Genomic DNA, 9,298 nt, shown 5'->3' on the forward strand with positions numbered 1-9,298 from the left:
TCTTCTTTTGGCAGTCTTTTTGGAATAGTCAGTAGTCTTCTCCAACACCAAAGACATAAATTGTTCTTCTGTCATCGCTATTCACTGTCCTGCTCTGGGATACATAGCAAGTGACTGAAAAGACCGTGGCCTGAAGCAAGTGCATCTTAGTCCTCAAGCTGACACCATTGCTTCTCAGTAATTTGGTGAGATCCCTGACTACAGACCTTCCCAGTACAATATGTCTCCTGATATAATCTCTGCTAGCAATAAGTGTATTGATTGTGGATCCAAGTAAGATGAAGTTGTCAACAGTTTCAATCTCTTCTCCATCTACCATGATGTTATCTACTGTCCCAGTACTGATGGGTTTTGTTTTCTTGATGTTGAACTGTAATCCATATTGAAGGATGCAGTTTTGTGTCATGTGCATAACATAAAACTCATTAATATGAGTCTTCCTACCATGCCACATTTTTCGTAGGGTCTAACTTCTTGAATAATTTTCTCAGTATGCTCAGATTGAATAGGTGAGGAAAAAGAATGCAACCTTGACACACAGTTCCTAATTTTAAACCATGTAGAGTTCTCTTGCTCTGTTTACACAATAGCTTAGTTAATAGGTTCTGTACAAGCACAATTAAGTGTTCTGGGATGTTAGCCATAAGTTCATAGTCAATACAACAAAAATAGATATTCTTTTGTTATTTACTTTCAGCCAGGATCCATATGACATCCCTGGTGCTGGGACCTCTTCTAAATCCAGCTTGAATGTCTGGTAGTTCTCTGTCTGTGTACAGTTCTAGCTGTTTTTGAATGAGCTTCAGCAGTATTTTGCTTGCATATGATATTAATGATACTGTTTGGTAATTTCCACATTCTTTTGGATGGTCTTTCTTAGGAGTGAGAACAAATATGGATCTCTTCCAGTCAGTTGGTCAGGCAACTGTCTTCCATATTTCCTAGTATAGACTAGTTAGCCTGTCAGGGCTACATCTGTCATTTGAAATATGTCATTTGCTATCTCATCATTCCTGGGGACTTATTTTTTTGTCAATTCCCAAAGATGCCTGTCTGTGTAGTTAAGGCAATACTTTAGTGTCGTGCCACTAAAATAGAAATGCCACAACTCGGAAGCTTTCAACAAACAGAAATTTATTTTCTCATAATTTAGGAGGCAAGGAGCCTGAATTCAGGATGTCAGTTCTAGGGGAAGGTTTTTGTTATCTCTTTGTCAGGTCTGGGCTAAGGTGTTGTCCCTTTTCCACTTCTTGACTCCTTGATGGTTTTGTTATGGTATGCATCTTCCCCATTTGTCCTTCCTTGTTTGTATGCTTCTGTGTGGAAGCTGTAGCAATGAGATCACATGTGTCAGAGATTGTGGGGAAAAAGCAGATAAAACAAGTTTCTAATCTGTTGTTCATAGGGTTTCCATGAGTCATGCTCAAATCCATGACACCTAACAACAAAAACAACAATATGTCTAACCTGTTCCTTTTACATCTCAAAAATAATTCGTTTTAGACTTTCCCCTCTTGCTTTGAGTGAAATTTTCCAGAGCAGATTCGTTTTCCATTCACCTATCATATATGACTTGTGTTATGATATTAATCACAATACCTACCTTGTAATCACACTCTTCTGCACTCTTTTAATTCCTTCCTTGTAATTCTTATTTCCATTCATCCTTTTACTCTGCTCCTTCCTGCCTTCTGAGCTTTAACCCTGGGCAAATGCTACCTTTTTGATCTTGTATGATTGATTATTTTAAGGGGTGAGTACCTTTCTGGCGCTACTGTTCACCTTACAGGCCTGTCTATTGTTGGTATAAAAGTAAAGTTGAGCTTCAGGAGTGAATTTAGTTACAGGCTCAAAGGGTGACTTAAAAATACAGCCTCATTAGCATAATAAGAAAATCCTATTTCTAGATAGAATTATATCCACATGTAAAAGGGTTAGGATTTAGAACACACACTTTTGGAGAACATAATTCAGTCTATAGCAGAGGGTTTAACTCATTCAGCTATAGCTTTAATAATGCTGCACAGCACATCATCCCAAAACTCAGTGGCACTCAGCAATACGTGTACGCAGCCCTCACTTCAGCATCCTCAGGTCAGGGGAGGGGGTGCTGCCTCGAGTCACAGGTCTGCTGGAGCTGGCTCTGTTCCTCACATTTCCTATTCTCCTAGAACGGCAGTCTGTCCAGGAAGTCAGCAGCCCCAGAAGGCAAATCCAGCTTGCAGGCACACCCCAAGCCTTTGCTTGCTTCACAGCCGCTCTCATTAAGTAAACCAAGTCACATGATTAAGCTGAATCTCTCATAGACGTTTCAGGGAAAGAAATTACTATTTCCTTGGAAAAACAACAATATACCTACATAAAGACTCTAGAAAGCCCATTTTATCAAACTTAGTACAAATGTGGGATAGCTCTAAGATAGGGTGTCACACAAGAGAGAGAGGCAGCCTCCATTTCTCTCCACCTTAACCATAAAACACCATTGAGCTTTAACACTGTGAAATGTTTCCCATGAGAAATGACAGCAATTGCAGTGCAGTGAAGTGACACTGGGGCAATGGCAGTGCCTAGTGGACACTATGGGGCCTGGTGAACCAGCAGCAGAACTTGGTAAGTTGCCTAGTAAAGAAAGAGAAGCTGTAGAAGTTAACAGAGTAGTTCAGTGCCAAAGGTGCCAGTAGCTGAAGAACAGCAATGGCGTCCACAGGAGCCAGTCATGCCCAGTGGAGCAGCAGCGCCCCCTTGAGGACGAAGGATACTCATGAAACAGCAGCTTACTCGTCCAGAAGCGTAAGAGAGACACATTTTGGGAACTCTCATAAAGGTCTGAGGATATTTCCGTCAGAGTCTCCGATGGAAACAGAAGTAGTAAAATTTGAGTCATTTCTCTTATTTGTGACTTCTTTTACATTCACAGTTTAGTGTATCTGGGAGAAATCTAGATTACACAAACTTGAGTGTTGAACTCTAATGTATCAGCGTCTTCGTGGTAGAGACCAGCTTTTCTTAAATATATGTACAGAAAGAAAGAAAACATTCCTAAAGTTCTATCCATTGGAAAAGGCAGAAGCTTTAGCTTGTCGTAGCATTTCCACAGATTCATCAAACACGAATTCCCACCTACTCATAACAAGATGGGCCAGTGAGCTGTAACTAATCCTGGGCCCAGGGGCAGAGAGCAGCCTCTGTTCTGGAGTCTCTGGAGAAGTGCATTGGAATAGCCTCTTTGTGGAGAAACTCCTCCCTGTGCACCATCTGTCCAGCCCCGCCAGGCCCCGTAGTTGATACTCATTAAGCAGTAAGTGCAGCTCGAATGTTGGCTAATGGTGGGCTTAAACATTCATTACCCAGAGGAACCCCTGGGGTTGGTTCACTTACATGTATTGAATGGTCCTGGGGACCAAAGGAGCAGTTCCTCCTAATGAGAAGATCGACTGAAACACTGAATTGGAGCCCAGAAAATGGCTAGGGAGAGGAAGAGAGGGCTGCCAAGGCCCTTCTGGACAGCACAGCCATCCTTTTGTCATTCACCCGATCCATTCTCACGGGCTTTCTGAGGCTGAACAGTTAAGGTGAACACTGTGGTGCCAGCAAAGAACAGCCTTAACCTTTGTCTCCACTCTACCTCAGACACCATCCCCATGACAACACCTTGAAGTTCCTACTAACCCAGAACTTTTGTCTCAGAAATCCTTTCCACTTGGGCAGCAGTTCTAGTTTCTTTAGGGCATATTCCCAGTAGTGGAATTGCTGTACCAAACAGTATTTCTATTTCCAACTTTTTGAGAAAGCTTCATATGCACAGCCATGTTTATTGAGGCTTTGTTCACAATAGCAAAGAGTTGGAAACCACCCAAGTGCCCATCAACAGACCAACAGACAGAGAAGCTGTGGTATATTCACACAATGGAATACTACGCTGCATTGAAAAACAAGGAACTCATTCAATATTATTCAAAATGGGTGAGCCTGGAGGACATTATGCTGAGTGAAATATCTCAGTCACAAAAAGGCGAATACTGCATAGTACCACTGTTGTAAACAGGGACTGACATCGCATTTGGGGGGAAACCAAAGGGGATAAATAATGTATACTGCACTGAAATAGATGAAGGAGAGAACTTTTTCGGAGAAATCTATGATTAGGTATTATTGTTATGATAAGAGTCCAGAATGAAAACTGTATAGTGGGTGGGGGGTTGGAGGGGAGGCAGTGTTTGTATAACAATGAAAGAATTTATATATTTTTTTTTACTTTTCAAAGAGAAAAGCAAAATTGGGGGGAGGGTTGGACAGGAGGAAAGTGTGCAACAATGAATGAATGGAAATCCAAAGTCTCTATAAACTTTCATTAAAATAAAAAAAGTATCAATTTTTTAAAAAAAAGAAGAAATCCTTTCTGCCCACAGTTACCTGCCCCACAGCTCATTCTCATCTGCCTCTATCACTCACTTCCTGTCTTATGACATTCTCTAGACCAGTAAAGACCACACACTTCTTCTAGGAGTACAAGCTAGAAACCTAAGGAGTCATTCAAATTCTCTTCCTCTCTCGCTTGATCCCCTGTATCAATCTATCACCATGTTCTACTGATTTTTTGCTCCTAAACACTGCATGGTTCAAAATTGGGAAAGGTGTACATGAAGGATGTATCCTATCTCCATATCTTTTCAATCTATATGCAGAACAGATTCTCCGGGAGGCTGGACTGGAGGTAGCCTTATCAACAATCTGCGTCATGCAGATGACAAAACTCTGCTTGCTGAAATCGAGGAGAACCTGAAGCGCTTGCTGCAGAAGGTCAAGGATTGCAGCCTTCAATATGGATTGAAGCTCAATGTCAAGTAAACAAAGATTCTCACCACTGAGCTGATTGGCAGCATCATGATAAATGGGGAAGAGATTAAGATTGTTGACAGCTTTAGTTTGCTTGGCTCTACAATCAGAACTCTTGGTACCAGCAGCCAGGAAATTAATAGACGAATTTCATTGGGAAAATCTTTTGTCATAGACCTTTCCAAGGTACTGAGGAGCAATGATGTCAGTCTGGATAATAAGGTGCACCTGATACAGGCCATCATCTTTGTCATTACTTTCTATGCTTCAGAGAAATGGACAATGACTAGGACTATGCCTTTGAGCTGTGGTGCTGGAGAAGAGTGTTGAATATACCATGGACTGCTAGGAGAACAAATAAGTTTGTCCTGGAGATGGTGAAGTCAGGCTGCTCCTTCGAGGCAAGGATTCTGAAGCTTCGTCTGACATATTTTAGACATGTTGCATGGAGGGACCAAGTCATGCTTGGGAGGGTGGAGCAACAGCGTAGGAGAGGAAGACCCTCAATGAGATGGATTGATTCCGTCACTGGGGTAATGGGATAGGCGTGTCAGAGGCAGTGAGATTGGCAAGGCATAGAGCAGGGTTTAGGGCTGTTGTACATAGGGTCGCTATGAGTCACAAGTGACTTGATGACACATAATAACAACAACAACAACAAATGTCTCTTCAATCTGCCCACCTCTCTTTTTCTTCCTCCTCCAGTTTTTCATCACTTCTTGCTGGTACCACTTCAGGGATACCCCCTTCATGGCCAGGATCATCTTGTAACTATGTTTGAATTTCAAATGTTATTATTATATTGCCTGATGCAAAGTAAGTACTCAGTAAGTTCATGTTGAATGAATAAGATGGACAAAATGTATTCATGCATTCTTGACTTGTCTCCTTTCCCAAAACAGCATGGGATTTGGAATGTTCATTTCTCTATCCTGAGTCTCTCCTTACCCATCTATTAAACAGATGCAAAGTCTCAAGAAGGGCCTTAGTCTAGGCTCTCTAGGGAAACAAAATCAATGCATACATACACAGAGGGGGGCTAAGCGGGTGGTTTTTGTGTGTTGTCGAGTCAATCTGACTAACAGCTAACCCTCTAGTATTCAGAGATGGTAAATTGCATGAGAGGAGATTGGCCATCTCTCTCTGGCAGAACAGTACTGTTGTAGTTGTGTACTGTTAAGTTGTCAGCTGACCCTCCAGAAGATTTTCAAAGACTAATATCCTTCTCTTGCAGAGAAATAGATTTATCTCAAGCATAGAAAATGATCATGTACGTGTTGTTGTTGTTGTTGTTGTTAGAAGTATCAAGTTAAGGTTTGGTAGCTGTCAACTCATCACAACCTTTTGAAAAGCTGACCTAAACCCTGCCCTATTTTGTGGCTTCTTCATCATCTCTGACACACTAGAACCCGTTCCTGAAGTCGCTATGTCAATCTATCTCATTGAGTATCTTCCACTCCTTCCCGGAACTCTATGTTTCCAAACATGATGTCCCTTTTCTAAGGAACAGCCTCACCTAGATGAAGCTTTGCCATCTTTTTTCCCCAAAGAGAACTCTGGCTGCACTTTCTCTAAGACATATCAGTTTGTTCTTTTGACAGCCCATGAGATATTCTCCTCTCTAGCACCACAATTCAAAGGCATCAATTCTTCTCCGTAATACTTATTCATTGTTCAGCTCTCTGTTGTATAGCAGGTGATCGAGAAGAACATGGCCTGAATCAGGCGCACCTTAGTCTTCTAACTAACATCATTGTGTCTCATCATTTTGAAGAGATCCCTGACAGCCAATTTGTCCAATGTAATATGTTTCCTTATTTCTTGACTTCTGGTACCAAGGGTGTTGATTGTTGATCCAAGAAAAATGAAATTATTGACACTTAAATCCTTTCTCCATCTATCATAATGTTGACTGTTGGTCTTGTGGTGAAAATCTTGGTTTTCTTGATGTTGAGATGTAATCCAAAATCAACGCTGTAGTCATTTATCTTCAGCAGTAAGTGCTTCATATCTTCCTCACTTCCATCAAGCAAACTTGTGCCATCTGCTATTGCAGGTTATTGATGAGCCTTCCTCCAATCCTGAAGACACATTTTCCTTCACAGAGTCCAGCTTCACAAATTTTTTTGCTCGACATCCAGAAGACTAGGTATATAGAGGATGGAAAACCAGAGGTGATGGTTGTTTTTGTTGTTGTTATGTGCCATGGAGTCGCTTGCGACTCATAGCGACCCTATGTACAACAGCCCTAAACTCTGCTCTGTCTTGTGCCAATTGCACTGTCTCTGACACTCCCATTCCGATTGCCCCAGTCACCGAATCAATCCACCTTCTTGAGGGCCTTCCCCTCCTGCCGCTGTCCCTCCACCCTCCCAAGGATGATGCCCCTCTCCAAGGACCAGTCTCTCCTTACAGCATGACCAAAGTACATTAGACAAAGCCTCAGCATCTTTGCCTCCAAGGAGCAGCCCAGTTTAACCCCCTCAAGGATGAATCTGTTTGTTTTCCTTGAAGTCCATGGTACCCTCAGTACTCTTAAAAAGCTCAAAGGCATCAATTCCCTTCTGTCCTCCCTAGTCATTGTCCAACTCTCTGACGCATAACAAGTGATTACAAAGACGATGGTCTGTATCAGATGCACCTTAGTCTCCAGAGAGACACCATTGCTCTTCAGTACATTAGAAAGGTCCCTAACAGCAGACTTTCCCATCGCAATACATTTTTTAATTTCCTGGATGCTGGTGCCAAGAGTGTTGATTATAGAGCCAAGCAGACTAAAGCTGTAAACAATCTCAATCTCTTCACCATCCATCCTGATACTGCCAATTGGTCCAGTGGTGAGAATCTTTGTCTTCTTAACATTGATCCTCAATCCATATTGGAGGCTGCAGTCCTTGACCCTCTGCAGCAAGCGCTTTAGGTCGTCCTCAGTTTCAGCAAACAGGGTTGTGTCATCTGCATAATGCAGATTGTTGATAGATCTTCCACCAATCCTGATACCACATTTCTCCCCCTAGAGCCCAGCCTCCTGGATGATCTGTTCTGCATACAGGTTGAAAAGGGCAGATGTCAAACTTCTCTTGATTTACTAACTACAGGTTCTGGTCAGTCCAAACTAGGCTTCCTAGGCTGGCAAATCCAAAATTGGTAGGAAACATGGAAGGCTACTTGATTAGGTTCAGACAACCTGAGGTCAGAGAGTGAGCCAGATCTCTAGTGAAACTCCTTTCAAATGATTGTCTAATCAAAGCAAATCTCTTTATGGAGGTGATCAAGTCAAGTCTCATCAAGAAAAAGGTTACATTATATCAGATTTCATCAAGGAAATGACCACATTACTACAAAATAAGAGAACAGTGGTCTGTCAAGATGACACACAATCTTAACCATTACAGGTGTTATAAAGATTAAAGGAAATAGTAACTATGCTCTTCTTATAACTTGAATCTGAAAAATAATGGCCCTGACAAATCAAGGTGGTTTATTTCTCTCCCATAATAAGAAATCTAGAAGAAGCTCTTTCTACCACTGGTACAGAGTCAGGAGGTATCAGAACCAAGAGTTCTGCAATATTCTTGGACTTTTCCTGGTAATTACCACATAGTTACAAAATTATTGTTGTATTTTCAATATCAATCTACATTCCAAGAGAAAGAAGAGGAAAAATAAAAAGGGGTAAAGATCAAATGAAGTATAGTCCAACTGAACTAGCCTCATTTAAAGAACTGTATGTACTTCCAAATTGGCTAAAAAAGAGAACTTTGTACCACGCATCTAACATCCACTTGATTGACTCCATCAATTCGGGTTCTTGATTATAGGCATTGGAAATACCACTGGATATCTTAATTTATTAAAGATAACTTATTCAAACAGTAGTTGGGGGCTCACTAAATTGTTAGATACTGGAGAACTAAGGTAAAATAATCATCAAGGATGTCCCCTAAAAACCAAAACACAGGAAATGGCCTGTTCAGAAAGCTCTGGCTACCATGACAGGACACCACTGACACTAGCTATAGCTCCCGTCATTGGGTACTACTTTAGCTAACACTGATAAATTCCTAACCAGGATTCTGTTTTAAATCTTTTGCTCAAGACTCAATGTCCTATAGATAGACTGATAGATTAAGCCCAGCCTAGCACATAAGGTCCTAGCAGGGTAAAAGTGTCAGGAATTAGATAATATGTTGTTCTTCTTGTTGTTGTTATGTGTTGTTGAGTTGCCTGTGACTAATAGTGAGTGACCTATGAACAATAGTCCTAAACCCTGCTCTAGCTTGGGCCAATCTAATTGTCTCTGACAAAACTAACCCCATTACCCCAGTCAGTGAATCAATCCCTCTCATCGAGGGTCTTCCTCTCTTAGGCTCCATCCATCCTCCCAAGCATGATGTCCCTTTCCAAGGACTGATTCTGCCTTGCAACATGTTCAAAGTAAATCAGACAAAACTTCAGAATC

This window comes from Elephantulus edwardii, unplaced genomic scaffold (assembly GCF_000299155.1).
Source record: "Elephantulus edwardii isolate Elephantulus edwardi_28Jun2011 unplaced genomic scaffold, EleEdw1.0 scaffold00049, whole genome shotgun sequence".
NCBI classification, from domain to species: domain Eukaryota; kingdom Metazoa; phylum Chordata; class Mammalia; order Macroscelidea; family Macroscelididae; genus Elephantulus; species Elephantulus edwardii.